We start from the raw sequence: 16065 nt of genomic DNA, 5'->3' as shown, positions 1-16065 counted from the left end.
CCTGCATATATCACAGTGCCCAACACAGCTTCACTGGCCCGGATGCAGTCACTCTGCTTCTTAAACAGATGTATGGTCTCAAACCTAGCACTTTTTTAACTGCCCCTTGGTTCACCCAAAACGTCGAGGTTTGTTTTACAAATTACTCCTGAAACAGGCTACTATGACTGTGGCTGGGCCAAGGTCAGCCTGAGACCAGTTTCTCAGCTCACGTATCTAGATAACCAGCCCATCTGTCTACGGCCATACCACCCTGAACACGCCCGATCTCATCTGATAACCAGCCCATCCCTTTTCTGTGGTTTCTGCACTGACCCCTAAGTCTGCCTGGGCAGGAATGGGGGGTGGAGGGTGCAGGGCTGATGGGGGGGGTGTTGGCAGAGAAAAGAGGCCCTGTGAGCCTCTTGCAGAGCAAAATAACCTTGATAACCAGCCCATCAAAGGGAAGGGCTGGGCTTTTTTTCCAGGTCCTATGGGCTCCTGGATGACAGCTCCATCTGCCTAGACAGCCTAGTGACCTTAGTCTCCTTTAGAATCTTCAGGATAGCATGGCACCAAGCAAGGAACCATGGAGTCAGTCTGATGCCACGTGGGTTCACCGCTGTCTGGGGCATGGGACCAAGGGGGTCCTGAGGAGAGAAGTCAGCCTATGGAAGCCAGAGGTTCACTGAGCAAGCCACAGCACCCAGAACCCCATCCAATACAAAAGACAACAAAACAAGCCCTGTGGTGCCACTTTTGGCTTTGATTTCTGGGCAGGAAGTGCTTGTCTGACCCTCACTTACCCTGGTCCTATTTCCTACCAACTTCCTTGGCCATCCCACCCCAATATACAAGGCATTTCAAAGCCTTTGTCAACATTTCCCAGTTAGCTGGCAGCCCTAGAATGTTCTAGTCCATTCTCATGCCAGGTCCCTCCCCAGAGCCTAGGTTCCTTTTTACTGAGGTTTTGGGTAAAGGCCCAGTTGAGTCACATTGGAAATCCTCTAGAGATCCTGCCAGCTAAAGACAAAGGTTAATGTGTTGTGACATGGGTACTCCCTCCCCAGCCCCAATTAGTTCACTTTATAAGCCCAATATTGGTAATAAACACCTTTTGTTGGGTACCTCATAGGTTCCCAAGCTCCTTCACATCTATAGTGTCCTTTCACAGAACTCTAAATATGCCATGCTGTTCCACACCTCTGCCTGAGCTGGCCTTTCCTGCCATCTTCATAGCAAATATCTGCTCATCCTTCAGTGTTCTGCATTAGCCTTGCCTCCTTGGCTCACTGCGCAGTTAGTCCCAACCCCCTTTGCCACCCTACAGCTGGTGAGGACTTTTGCCATCATACTGCAGCTGCTCAGAGTGCTGAGCTGCTCAGTGTGTGTCAACCAGCCCTCAGAGTAAAGCCCTGATTTATAGCGTTGACCAATTTCCATGGTGCAAATACTCTCACTGTAGTCAATTTCAAGTTACCAAAGTGATGTCACTGGTCATCAGGAAAAAGATGCATGCAATGGGCTCTGGAGAGCCGGGGAGCCTGCCACAGAACTAGAATTGCATGCTTGTGAGGACAGGAGCTCTGTCTTGCTACTTGTATGACCAGTGCCCAGCACACATAATAAGGTGCTCAATATATGTTTGAAGGACCTCCGCCACCTGCAAAAGAAGACATTCTCACCCCCATGATGTCCTCTTCTGGCTCAAAATCCCTCTTGCTCCAAAGTCCAGCTCAAACATTTTCCTATAGCATAAGTAAAAGTCCAAAGTTCGTAGCTCTTTAAGACCAGTTTCAACCTACTTTAAGAACATAGATTCTGCAGTCAGACTGCCTGGAGTCAAATCCTGACTTTGCCACTTCATAGCTATGTAACCTTGGGCAAGTTCCTTAACCTCTCCATTTTCTTGTCTCTAAAGTGGAGGTAATGTAATAATGCCCACATTATAGGGTTGTTACAAGGATTTTTTTTTATTTTATTTTATATTTATGATAGGCACACAGTGAGTGAGAGAGAGGCAGAGACATAGGCAGAGGGAGAAGCAGGCTCCATGCACCGGGAGCCCGACGTGGGATTCGATCCCGGGTCTCCAGGATCACGCCCTGGGCCAAAGGCAGGCGCTAAACCGCTGCGCCACCCAGGGATCCCCTGTTACAAGGATTTAATGAGGAATATATCTATAGCTTTTTGAATAGTGCCTGGAGTTAGAGTAAATGCTATACATACTACATTACTTATTACTATTACCATTATCATCATCATCACTTTCTGTCCTCATTTTACTTCTGTCTTACCTGCCCACTCTCTCATTGCCTCCTGCATAATCCACATGGATTTCCATCTCCTGACCTTTGCCCAAGCCACTCCCACTGCTTAGAGTGTCCCGCCCTCTCCTCTGCAGTGAACCCAAACGCTGCCCATCCACAGTGGACACCAGTTCTCACCCTCCGCCACCCTCCCACTGAGCCCTTCCTCTTCTGGTCTTCCGGTGCCCTTCTGGTTGGCATCTCCATGGGTCATCACATGTTCTGTTTATTCATATACTCTGTTAAGCACCTACCACATTCCAAACCCAGGGCTAGGCTCTGGGAAATCAAAGATGAACCCAAACATTCCTCTCTCGGGGAGTGCAGTGGGAGAGAGGTAAACAAATTCCAATATTGTGGGCAGTGCTAAGGCAGACTGGACCACAAATGGGATGGCCAGCTTTAGCTACAACTCCCCAATGTATACACCACTTTACAGGGTACAAAGCACTTTGCTTCCTTTTTCTCAATCCTCACAGCACATTCTGAGAGGCAGCATAGGAGGGGTTTTTTTCAAAGATAAAACGTAAGTACAGAGAGAGGAAATGACTGTCCTGTGACCACACTGTGTGTAAGTACATGCCTGTCACATAGTAGGCCCTTGGCTATTGAATTAACTGTCATTAAATTCAAGTTAAGTGGCCAAGTGGAGGTGAGAACCCAGTCTGAATCCTCCTTCAGGATTATTTCTACTCAACTGTGAGGTCAAGAACAAAATTGGGTTTTCAAGTGGCAGGACTCTGATCCAGGCTTTTCCATCAATGTTCCAGGTGTCATTGGGCAAATCCTGTCACTGTCTTGGCCTGAATGCTTTCTTGGCAAAATGCAGGAAGGTGAAGTTCAGCTCTACCAGCTAGCGATCTCTTCTAGCCAAAGCTGGATAGAAAAACGATCCTCCTAGCTCTCAAACTATATGAGCAGAGACCAGAAGTCCCTTGATGGGGCTGCCAAGGGGGCTTCAGGCACAGGACTGGCCCTCCCTATCTTCTCCTAGCCTTTCATCCTGTGAACATGATACTCGGGTGATGGAGCAGTCCTGGGATTTTCATACTTCCCAATGTGAAACAATGGACTCTACTAAGTGCTGCTAGGGCTAAAACCACCAGGCAAATTGAAGTCACTCAAATGACATGTCACACTTCTGGCACTCCCATGAGTGAAGTCCGAAAGCTTTTGTGAGGGTGTGGCTCATTCCCCTGAAACCCCCACCTCCTTAGAAGAAGTTGGTTAGACAGGCTGAGTGCCCATCATCACTCCTGAGTGGAGAGAAGGCCTCCCTTCCTGAGAGGACTATCAGAACATGATACCCATTGTCTATTTTTTGGCATAGAACCTGTGTTGTTCTAGAAGGAACATAACTGGCCATGAAAGGCAAAGAGGAAAGAATGAGCCTTCAGTCAAGCAGACCAGTCCAAATCCTGGCTGTGACATGTGACCCTGGCCAGCACCATCCTCTCTCTGTCTAAGTGACTTCATCTACCAAGTGGTGATAAAAATATCTATAATACCTACCTGATGGAGTGATTATAAGGCTTAGTGGAAAAAATGCATGGAATGTACCTGGATCCCTCCTCTTTCCTTCCTCTCTATACTCCTTGCTCTCCACAAACTCTCCTAAAGCAGGGACTACCTCTCACACCCCTATATTCTTAGCTTGCAGCAGACTGCCCCCAAGGGGAGCACGTCAGTTTGTGTTTGTTGAATGAATGAGTGAACGCCACTGCTTTCCCTGTGAGGAAACAGGTCCCAGAGTGGTGGAGGAATTTGTCCCAGTTACATTGCTGGGGAGGGCCGCAGAAAACCTGGTTCCCAGCCCTCTCTCCATACAATACCTTGTGTATGCCATGTTTAGCAAAACTCTCTCTGCACACCAGACTCTTCCTTTTTTTTTTTTTTTAATTTTATTCATTTATTCATGACAGACACACAGAGAGAGGCAGAAACATAGGCACAGGGAGAACCAGGCTCCCCAGGGTGAAGCCTGATGCAGAACTTGACCCCAGGACCCCAGGTTCACAACCTTAGCCAAAGGCAGACGCTCAACCACTGAGCCACCCAGGTGCCCCCAGACTCTTCTTTCAACCTCTTGGTTGGTGAGTAACAGCCTTGGAACCAGAACCCAGATCTGTTGGGCTCCAAAGCCATGAGCTTGTTCCACAAGGCCCACCAAAAGCTCAAGTGGGGCATAAGCAGGATTTTAGACCTGTTTCCTAGGCATGGGTTTAGCTAGTACTGCAAGGGATGAGCCTCAGTTGGGATGATGCCTCACCACCTACTTCCCTGCATAAATCTGACATTGGACAACAGCCAAAATCTGAGGCTGAAGGCCAAGTGGCCTTACCTGCTCCTCTTTGCCAGATCCTCATTGCCAAAAGCAAAGAAAAAGGACATACTCTCTTTCATCATTTCTAAGACATGTTTTTTCAAATTCCAGAGACCCTGAAACCCGATGAGACTTGACCATAGATAGTATTTTACAATTATAATTGGCAGCATTTACTCTAATGTGGTGGGACGTAAAATAAATTTGTGTCTTGAAATTATCTTAGATAAAGAAAGATCCAGGCTGAGCTGCCCAGGCCAGTGTCACTGCAGATCTGTGTGCAGTTCCTTTCCCCTGGGCTATCTGGAGCCTGGAGGCTCACTTTCCTCTGGCTCTGCCCCTTGGCACCCTCCAATAGCAAAAGTGGCCAGGGCCACAAAACTGGTGAGTGGCAGGGCTAGGTCAGCTTCCTGTGGGCTGGACCTGCTCCTCCTCCCTTCTCTCCCCAGTGCCCAGCATAGGGCCTCCTCATTCAATGCCAAGAAATATGATTGACAACAATAAGGGCTGACACTATTGAGCCAGCAACATTCCAAGTATTTTATCATCACGAATATTCTTTTTTTTAATATTTTATTTATTTATTCATGAGAAACACACAGAGAGAGGCAGAGACACAGGCAGAGGGAGAAGCAAGCTCCGTGCAGGGAGCCTGACGTGGAACTCAATCCCAGGTCTCCAGGATCAGGCCCTGGACTGAAGGCAGGGCTAAACCGCTGAGCCACCCGGGCTGCCCTTATCATGAATATTCTTAATCCTCACCAGAGCCCTGTGAGGTAGGAACAATTATTGCTATATCCGTTTTATTTTTTTTTTAAACTCAAAAAACATTTTTTATATCCGTTTTATAGGTGAGTGGTATGGGATGTTGACATTGTAACGCCCAGTACCTAAGAATGTAACTGTATTTGGAGAGTCTTTAAAGAGGTAATTAAGTTAAATGATGTCATTAGGGTGGACTCTAATCCAATATGACTTGTGTCTTTATAAAAAGAGGAAATTTGGACACAGACACAGAAGGAAGGACCCTGTGAAGACACAAGGAGATGTCTGCCATTTGCAAGCCACAGAGGGAGGCCTCAGAAGAAAATGACCCTTGCCAGCACCTTGAACCCATGCTCTGAACCACCACCTCCACCCCAGGGGAGGAAGGCCTCATGGCTCCAGCCCAGAGCAGTGCCACTACCTAGGCTTTGGCTGCTTCTCAGCCCTGCCAGCCTGGATAGGCTCCTGGTAACCCATTTTTCTGGGGTTCCTCCAGCTGAATGGGGTTAACACTGGCATGGGCCTGGGGCAGAGATGAGAAGATGGGCCACAATAGTGGGGCTGAGAACAGAAAACACACACACACACACACACACACACACACACACACACCACCTTGTCTCCAGGGTTCTTGTCTCTTAGAGTCCTGTTCTTCTGTCTCTTCACACTGCCTTGGAATTACACCATAACAAATAGTCTGATGTTCAACTCTGGTATGTATCCTGTCATTAAAAATCCAGTGCCAAGCACCAACTACCACTGGCCAGGCACCAACAGGAGTATTACCTGTATGATCTCATTTAATCTTAACAACAATCTGAGAGGTCATTATCACAGCACTCACTTACAAGTGAAGACACTGAGGCCCCAATAGATTAAGTGGCCTGAAGGAACGGTAGGCAGAAAGGGGCAGAGCTAAGATTTGAGACCAAGTCTATGTGACACAGAGACTCAGAGCCACCACATCACACAACTCCAGGGGGTTCAATGTGACCACTGCTCCTGGGAGTTGTGCAGTGCCCAGCCTCATAAGCCTCCCCTGTTCCCAGCCTCCTCATGTTTCTAAGGATGTAGAGACCTAAGGATGTAGAGACCATTTCCTAGGGTCTGGGGGCATAGATATGAGCCTATTTTCCTGGCTGACAGTACCCATCAGGGAATACAGGCAGGGAAACAAATTATTTCTACCCACTGAGATTCCTGTTTTCTTAAGAAGGCAGAGATGAGAGGGATGAGAGAGCTAAGAGAACCTGGGACCACACTGGAGAGGAAACAAGATGAAATGCTTCACCAAGGAGAACATCCTTGTGATGAGTATTGAAGGACGAGTAAAAGTTTCATAAGCAGACAAGCCAAGGAAGGGCCATTTAGCCATAAAGGACATCATGTGCAAATAATAATAATAATAGCTAATATCGATTAAGCATTCCTTAGGTATCAGGCACAATGTTGGGCACCCTAATTGCATTATCTCATTCATTCCTCACAACCTATACAATAGGTACTACAATTAGTTTTACAGATAACAAAACTGAGGCTCAGAGAGGGTGACTAACTTGTTCAAAGTCACACAGCTTGGAAGTGGTAGGACAAGGATTCCTACCCTGATCTGCTGTCTCAAAGCCTGTGCGCTCATCACTGCCATGATACTGTGTTTGTACAGAAGACTGGAGTTGAGAGTTAGTAAAAGAACTTTAATGTTTCCTTAATAATTTCTCTGATTCTTCCAACCATGATTAATGGTGACCAGCTCTTCCTCTGGCCTTTTCTGACCAGAGAGTGGGGGCGGTTTCACATCCAGGGACACAGTGGACTAAAATTTGGCAGGGAGATGGGGCAGGATGGGGCAGGGTAGAGCTTGTTTGTTTGGAAGCCTCTAGAACCTTGTGAAATGTTCAATATTTTTTGCTTTGCCTTAAAGAAAATCCAAACAAAGTAGAAAACATTTCCTCTCTAAACACCCCATCATTTTAAGAAAAGGGAGGAAGATCCATTTAGTGAATCCCATCCAAGTTGATTTGGTGCCCTGCTGGCCAGAGGCCCCAGCTCAAGTTTTGAGGGTTTTGTTCTGCTGTTTTTGAGGACTGGGTCAGCAAAATACAACCCAGGATTGTTTGTCTATTTTTCCCTGTTGTCCCATGACTCCCAGACAAGACTTGCCAAAACTCACTCTCCCACCAGCACTCTCAAAGAGGCCATTTTTGGTGTGAAATGTAAGAGAGAATTAAGAAAGGCTCAAAGCTGCAGAAAGGCTTGTCCAAACTTTCCAAGCACAGATGAGGTAGTTGTGTATTAGAACAGGGCTGGGAGTCAGGAGTCCTGGGGTCTGGCCTTGGCTCTTTCTCTCACTTGTTTTGTGATGTGGAGTCCCTTGGCCTCCCTGGATTTGTTTCCTTGTGTGTGAAATAGTGGGGTCAGTTAATCATTCAACTAACACAAAGGATCTTCACTTACAGGTGCTATGCTGAGGATTTGGTGGATAAACAGACTATAGTAGAGGCTGTGAGTTGCCTCCTCAGTATCCATTTCTCCTTACTTCTTTCTGTAATAAGAACTCATGAATTTTAGCCAGGACTTGTCCACCCAAAAGGAAGACCATATTTCCCTGCCTCCCTTGCAGTTAGAAATGGCCACACGACTAAAATCTTACCAATAGAATGTGGATGTGGGCTACTTCTGAAGCATGTCTCTAAGTTGAGGTAGTGTGCCCCTCTCTGTCTCTTTCTCTCCCTCTGTATGCTGGTTGGAATAGCAGACATGTGGCAGGAGTAGCTATCATGGACCATGACAGGAAGGCCATATGCTGAGGGTGGTAGAGCCACAATAGAGAAGGAACCTGGGCCACTGACATCACAGAGTACTGTATCCGCCCAGGACTGATGACTTCCACGATTCTATGAAAGAATGTCAGCCTTAGCAGCCCATTGTTTCTTTTCACATGTAACCAAACCTAATGAAAACAAATACTCCCACCTTATTCATACAAAAGAAACTCATAAATGAGATGGTAAGGGATCATTTCAGTACACTAAGCCAAGCTGAAATTGGTCTCACTGTCCCAAGGCTAGTCCAGTGAGCCTACAAGGAGCTCTGATGTCCAGGATCCCCCTATCCCTGGGTTGGTTCTGTTCTGCCAGGAGCCAAAGCTTTGTCTGAACCCCAGCTTCCTTGCCTGGGTTCAGAAAACCATTTAGCTCTGTCAGTCTTTTGGTCTGGCCCCTGGACCCATCTCTCCAGGTTATAGATTGATACTCTGCTTCATAAGGACAATTTCCCTGGAACAAAGATGTTTCTTGCCACCTGCTATGATATGGGCATCGCAATTGAGAGGTTTTCAGTACAAATTGGGGAAGCTTTTTGACATGGCCTGCTAATGTGTTGCCTAAGGAGTCCAAGTTCTCCTAGCAAATCTGGCATTAGGTAAAGCCTCCATTACCTGCATTTTCCCACATATTAAACAGGCAGACTACTGGGGACCTCAGATTGATCCTTAACTGTCCCACACCTTATATTCAGGATTTATGTAATCATGGTGTTCATCTGATAGAGGAAGACTCCCAACTCTTCCCACAATGTGTGAAGCAGCCTGGTTCCAGCTGGGAATTTTCAGTGTTCATAAACTTCATAGGAAGGGGCATAAGATGCCAAAGTCTCATGGAACAAGATGCATTAACAATTAGGACACCTGGGTGGCTCAGTGGTTGACTGTCTGCCTTTGGCTCAGGTCGTGATCCTGCGGTCCTGGGATCGAGTCCTGCATCAGGCTCCTAACAGGGAGTCTGCTTCGCCCATTACGTATGTCTCTGCTTCTCTCTATGTGTCTCATGAATAAATAAATAAAGTATTTAAAAAAAAAGATGCAATAACAATCATCTCCAAAGGGGCTGAGACAGGGGAAACATTAGCAAGCTCTGGTCTCCATTTTCTTTACAATATGCCTATCATAGGATGTGGGTTGTCATGGCAATGAAGAATTGGCAGTTGGATACTGGAAGAAGACTGTATCATGTTGCAATGGAAAATGAAATATTTGAGACATAGACAATTTGATTGAAATATACCTCACTGAGCTCAGAGCTTGTTCCTATGATGTCATTAAGTATCATGAGCCCACTATAATACATGGTGTTTCCTCATGCTATCCTCAAGACCCCAAGGGGTCAAGTCCTCTCAAAAGGGGCTCTTCGTGAGGGAAAACATTCCCACTGCAGACTCCTACAACTGCACCCAGCCCCGTGCTCTAATTTGGTCCCACTGTAGGTGGGACAATAGTCACTGTAGGTCCCATTCAAGTGAGGACTAGTATGTTCTACAGCAGAATTTTCCTGTGTGAACCCTGCCCTCCTCTCCACCCTGGCTTACTAATGAAGCCTCGGCATGTCTTCTGGTCAGGTCTAGGAAGCTATAAGAGAGCCTTACATATCTGTTCTCCTTATTCATTCTGGTGTGCCAAATCTTCCCAATTCTTTAAACTCTAGTTCAAATGGCCCTTCCCCCAGGAAGCTTTCTTTAGCTCACCCCCTAAGCTCCTATTGCTGTTACTAACAATGATAATAATTCATTAAGTCCTTACAAAGAGCCAGGCACCATGCTGTTATTTACAAACATAATCATTCGATTAAGTCCTCACAATGACCTCTGAGATAAGTGTTATTACCTATAACACTATAGATGGGAAACTGAGGCTGAGGGAAATGAAGTGTTGTGCCCAAGATAAGTGATTGAGTCTGGGTTTGAGCCCTGGTGTATCTACTAATAACCACTGCAGTATATTGTCTCTCACACTTCTTGGAACTGCCCCAGCTGTTTCCTACATGTGTACCCTCTCTTAGAATATGATAATTTCCGATCCACTCCAGTTTGGCAGCTTCGGATTCTGGGATCATTAGAGGGAGCAGTGAAGGAGACACGGGGTCTTTTTGGTGGCTCTCTAGGAAGCACCACCAGTGCCTCTGTTGCTGGTTTCATTTCTAAAAGAGTCTCGTCGTCCCTCCCCCCACCCCAACCTCAGCCCTTTATGCTGGGTGCAACGTTAGAATTCCTGGACTCAGCTTCTGAATATTGATTGTTTGCAGGAGCTAGTCAGCAATTTGTGGTTTCCCGACAATGGCTCTGTGTTTTATAATAGAACTGGGCTTGTTTGTGTTTCTATCATCAGGCAGGGCACAGGCCTGGGGTCTGGCCTGCCCTTTTGCCTGGTGACCTGGAGTTATTCTGTCATCTGCTCCAACCCCTCAGAGTGGTGGACACAGCACAGGGCAGAAGGCTGAGCTCTGCTATCCGAAAGCTAAAACCCAAACAAAACTGCAGCTCTTGCCCAGAGAAGGGATTGTTATAATGCCTGTTCTTTTAAATAGGTATTTTAAAAGAAAAAAAAGTGGGTTCAGATTCAGGATGGCTATGTTGATAAGGGGGTAGGGAAGCAAGCACCTTCATGTGCTGTTGGTGGGATATAAATTAGTGGGATTTCTTTGAAGGACTAGTTAGTACCATTTATTGACATTTCAAATGTGCAAACTCTTAAATGCAGCACTTCTAGTTCTATAAATTTATCTTACAGATGTTCTTGTACATTACAAAAAGATAGATATATATATCTTTTGTGTATATATATTTATATATAGATGTTTATTCTTGTCTTATTTATTACAGCGAAAAACATTAGGAATCTAAATGACCATCATTTAGATGGAGGACTTATAATAAATAAATAATTGTTTAACCACACAATGGCACATTTTACAGCCATTTTTTAAAAGAAGTACATTTGGGGGTACCTGGGTGGCTCAGTTGCTTAAATGTCTAACTCTTGATATTAGCTCAGGTCTCAGGGTTGTGAATTCAAGCCCCACATTGGGCTCCATGCTGGGCAGGCAGCCTACTTAAAGAAATAAATAAAAAAACAAAATAAGTACATTTGTATGTAAAGAAATGGAACATTCTCTAAGATATACTGCTAAATTAAAACAGCAAGATTCTTGGCAGGGGCAGGAGGGTGTGGGGAAACTGGGTGTGAAAAAACGTGTGTGTGTGAAAAAGGTGTGTGTGTGTGTGCGCACATGCATGTGTATGTCTATACATATAGAACAAAATCAAGGAGACATTAGGAAACAATCAACATTGATTACTTCTGAGTCAAAGGTCTGACCTTCTGGGGTAGGAGGGAAACTAACTTTTCAGTGACTACTAATTTGCATTGGTTTGATTTTTTCCTCATGTACTTACATTACTTCTACTTCAAAAGCATCCAGGTTGGAAAAATATATTCTTATTCAAACCAAATCCTGCCCTTTTAAACTGTTGCCAAGTCCTTTTCACTTATACCCATAAACTGAGCTGCTCCTGCATCAAGCACTGTGCTCTGCTTTACATAAAGTTCTGCTTTATGTATATTTTCATGTACAAGGTAGGTAGGGGTCAGTATCTCAATTTATAGCTGAGAAAACACGGAAATTAAGTAAATTCCTGTGATGGTTAGTTCTAGTGCCGATTTGGCTATATTATAGTGCCCAGTTTAATAAAACATGGGATCAAATCTAAGTGTTGCTGTCAAGTTTTAGACGTGGTTAGTATCTACAGTCAGTTGACTTTTAGATAATGGAGACTATCCTCAGAATCTGGATAGACTTCATTCAATCAGTTAAAAAGGCCTTACAAGCAAAACTGAGGTTTCCTTGAAGAGGAAGAAATTCACCTCTGGCCTGCTCCTTTGGCACCTACATGAGAATTTCCAGACCGCTAGTCTGTCCTTCGATTCCAGACTTACCATCACCCATAATCCAAAAAGGCAATTCCTTGTAATAAGTCAATCTCTCCCTCTCCCTCCCCACCCCCCTCTATATATATATACATATATTCTCCTTCAGGTTCTAGTTCTCTGGTAGAATCCTGACTGATATACTTCCTGACATCACAGAGCTAATAAACAGATGGGGTTTGAATCTATATCCATCTGTCTTCGGAGTATTGGTCTCCCCACCAGTTGCCAGAGCAAGCTTGACAAAACACAGATGGGTTCTTGTCACCAGCCCATGGGAATCCTTTCACTGATTCCATCACCTACAAGATAAAATAAAAATGCCTAGCATGACTGTGTCCAAGCTATTTTGGTTGCATGTGGCAGAAGATGCAACTTGAACTGGCTTGAGAAAGCTTAAGGCAGAGGAGGGGGAGTGTGGACTTACTGCCTTCCATACTGGAGAAGTTAAGAGGGGCTGATTTTTACCAGAACTAGTTTCTCTCTCTCCATCACTCAGCTTTGCTTTCTTTCCTTTTTTAATTTGTAATCTCTTTCTTGGTAATGCTATCCGTTAATACTGGCAAGATGGTTGCTGCCGCTATAGCCTACACACTCCTAGGTCCAGTAGAAAAAGGGACCTCACTTCTCCCATATCAAAAGTAGAAGGTGGGGCATCTGGGTGGTTCAGCAGTTAAGCGTCTGCCTTTGGCTCAGGGTGTGATCCTGGGAGTCCCAGGATCAAGTCCCACATCGGGCTCCCTGCAGGAGCCAGCTTCTCCCTCTGCCTGTGTCTCTGCCTCTCTCTCTTTGTCTCTCATGAATAAATTAATAAAATCTTTAAAAAAAAGAAAAGAAAGTAGAAGGTGTAGCTCAAAAAAATTGAGCTGTCAGAGCTCTAATAGGTCTGCTGTGGACATGTGTCACTGTTAGCAGTGATGTTTTAATCATCAGTTGGTCTGGGTCTGCACTGTATGGATGGATGAGCACTGCCCTACCCAAACAACATGGGCTGAGAATAAGGTAGAGTAGATCTCCAAAGGAAATCAGGAGTTGTTACTGGAAGTAACTGGATAAATGCTGCACATTCCACAATGTCCACTGCAGTGCCATCCAAGGCTGAAAATCACCTCACCCTTACCCAACTCCTTCTCCTTCCCCATACAACTTACACTCAGGCTTTCTTTGGTCACTTGCCATTCCTTGAACCTACCTCAAACCCTCCTTCCTCTATGTCTTTTTCCTGCTATTCTTTCTGCCTAGAATGGCATTCCTTCCCATCCTCCTCCTAAAAAAGATTACCTTTCTTTCAAGACTATCTCAAATAATAATCTCTTCAGGAAACCTTAGTGGATGTCTTAAATTACCCCTTCCCTCCCTCTTCTTTGTTCTTTTTTTTTTAAATTATTTTACTTATTTATTCATGAGAGACACACAGAGAGGCAGAGACACAGGCACAGGGAGAAGCAGGCTCCCTGCAAGGAGTCTGATGTGGGACTCGATCCCAAATCGCAGGATTAGGACCTGAGCCTAAGGCAGATGCTCAACCGTTGAGCCACCCAGGCTTCCCTCTTCTTTGTTCTTACAGATAGGTTGGTTGGTTTGTTTTAGAGAGAGAGAGAGAGACAGAGAGAGAGAGAGAGAGAGAGAGAGAGACCATGTACACAAAGGGGGGGGGGAGTTGCAGAGGGAGAGGGAGAGAAGAGAATTTCAAGCAGGGTCCATGCTCAGCACAGAGCCCAGCACAGGGCTCGATCTCATGACCCTGAGATCATGACCTGTGCCAAAATGAAGAGTCAATGCTTAACTGACAGAGCCACCCAGGTGCCCCCAGATAGTTTTGTTTTTACATAGAAACATTAGCACATTCTTCCTGATACTATGATGACTTAAGTACCTGACTGGTGTCTCCTAGTCTGTAAGCTCCATGAGGGCAAGGACAACACATCAATCCCATTTGTAACCCACACAGTGCCTACCATAGTATATTGAATATATTTGTTTGTTTGAGCAAATGTTTATAAGGCATCTATTCTTTGGCAGGTTCTGTGTCAGGTTTTGGAGAAAACACTACATAAAAACACAACTGGGGTGCCAAGGTGGCTCAATCGGTTAAGTGTCTGCCTTCAGCTCAGGTCACGATCTCAGGGTCCTGGGATTGAGCTGCATGTCAGGCTCCCTGCTCAGTGGGGAGCCTGCATCTCCATTGTCCTCTTCCCCTCTCCTGATTGTGTACTCTCTCTCTTACTTGCTCTCTCTCTCAAATAAATAAAATTTTAAACACACACACACACACACACACAAAACTGGACCACATTTGCTTCTATTTCAAACGGAATGGCAATTCCTTTCAGGAGCCACTTAGGTAGGCACAGCAGTAGTAAACAATAGCAATGAATCCAGAATTTGAACACAGACAGTCTGACACTAGAGTGTACAATCTTAACCATCCTTCTGCATTTACTATATTCCAATGGTTAGAGCATAGGATATGGAATCCCACAAATCTGGGTTCAATTCCTGACTCTACAAGTTCCCAGGGTATGACCTCAGGTAAGCTGTTACTTTCTTCCAAAACTGCAATGTCCTCCATCTATAAAGTGGGCATCACATTTATATTTACCTCATGAGACTGTTGTGAGAATTAAATGAGTTAATAATCCACATAAGTCATTTAGCACAGTGTCTGGTACAGAGTCAGAGCTATGTAAATGTTTCTATTATTACATTCCTCAGGAACTTGAAGCCCTTCAGGTATATACTAAACAGAGATAATATGAAGTAAGAATTAGATTTGGGGTCAGGGAGAAGAGAGAAAAAGAAGAAGGGTGTTAAGGAACTGAGCAACAGAGAGGGGACTCCAAGGAAAAAGTCAGCCAGAGAGAAATTCTGAGTGACGGTGTTGGCCAATTAATGAGCATTATGATGATAATCGCTGTTACAAAGTGCTTATCATGTACGAGGAGGTTCTGCTTTGCACAGAGTAACTCAGTTCTCAAGACAATACTATGAGATACATGCCATCCTTTCCTCATTTATAAAGAAACTGAGCCGCAGAGAAGTTCAACCACTTGCCCAAAGTTCAAAAGCTAGTGGACTGGTAAAGAAAGATGTCCCATCTCAGTATCATTTACTGAATACCAGCTATATGCCAAGAGCTGGTCTTGGTGTTTATACATATCACTTAATCCTCACAAAAAACTTAGGAGATAGGAACTGTCATCCCCATTTTTTGATGATGAATTTGAAATTAAGTAATTTACCCAGAGCTACAGAGTAAGCAGAACCAAGACTGGAACTCAAGTACATCTGCCTCTAAAACCCTCACTCCTGCCCTTACAGCAAAATTTGGAAACAACTTAAATACCCAATAACAGAAGAACAGTTAAGAAGATTTGGTTCTATCTACTTGTACAAATTAAGCTACTAAAACCTAGAATTTTAATATCTTGAGTAACTGGGGCACCTGGGTGGCTCAGTCAGTTAAGCACTGCCTTTGGCTCAGCTCATGATCCCAGAACCGAGTCCCAATAGAGCCCAGCTTCAGGGTCCCTGCTCAGTGGAAAGTCTGCTTCTCCCCTTCCCCCTGCCCCTTCTCTCTCTCTCTCTCTCTCTCTCTCTCCCTCTCAAGTAAATAAATAAAATCTTCAAAAAAATAGCATGGGAAAATTTTCACATACTAAGTGAATTTTTTTTTAAGATTTTATTTGACAGAAAGATCCAGAGAATACAAGTAGTGGGGAATGGCAGAGGGAGCAGGAGAAGCAGGCCCCACACCAAGCAGGGAGCCTGACATGGGGCTAGATCCCAGGACCTTGAGACCATGATCTGAGCTCAGTAAGTGAATGTTTTAAGTAAACAGATAAAATAGAATTTATAGTGTGACCTCAGCTAGGTTAAAATACAAATTTTAAAAAAGATTGAAAGAAAATATGCCAGTTGCCTCTGGGTAA

At 44.8% G+C, this 16065-nt stretch overlaps 1 protein-coding gene across 1 annotated transcript in view; it reads right to left on the bottom strand.

The window, feature by feature from the left end:
- Positions 1-8209, bottom strand: part of USP35 (ubiquitin specific peptidase 35) — a 79207-nt gene extending 70998 nt beyond the window's left edge. The window contains exon 1 of the mRNA XM_072794793.1: positions 8027-8209. The gene's annotated coding sequence lies outside the window, so the exon portion shown is untranslated. The remainder of the gene's footprint in view (positions 1-8026) is intronic.
- Positions 8210-16065: the final 7856 nt, after the last annotated feature.

Source organism: Canis lupus, chromosome 23 (genome assembly GCF_048164855.1).
Source record: "Canis lupus baileyi chromosome 23, mCanLup2.hap1, whole genome shotgun sequence".
NCBI lineage: Eukaryota > Metazoa > Chordata > Mammalia > Carnivora > Canidae > Canis > Canis lupus.
The sequence above is the reverse complement of the archived record's forward strand: the minus strand, read 5'-3'. Positions and strand labels throughout refer to the sequence as shown.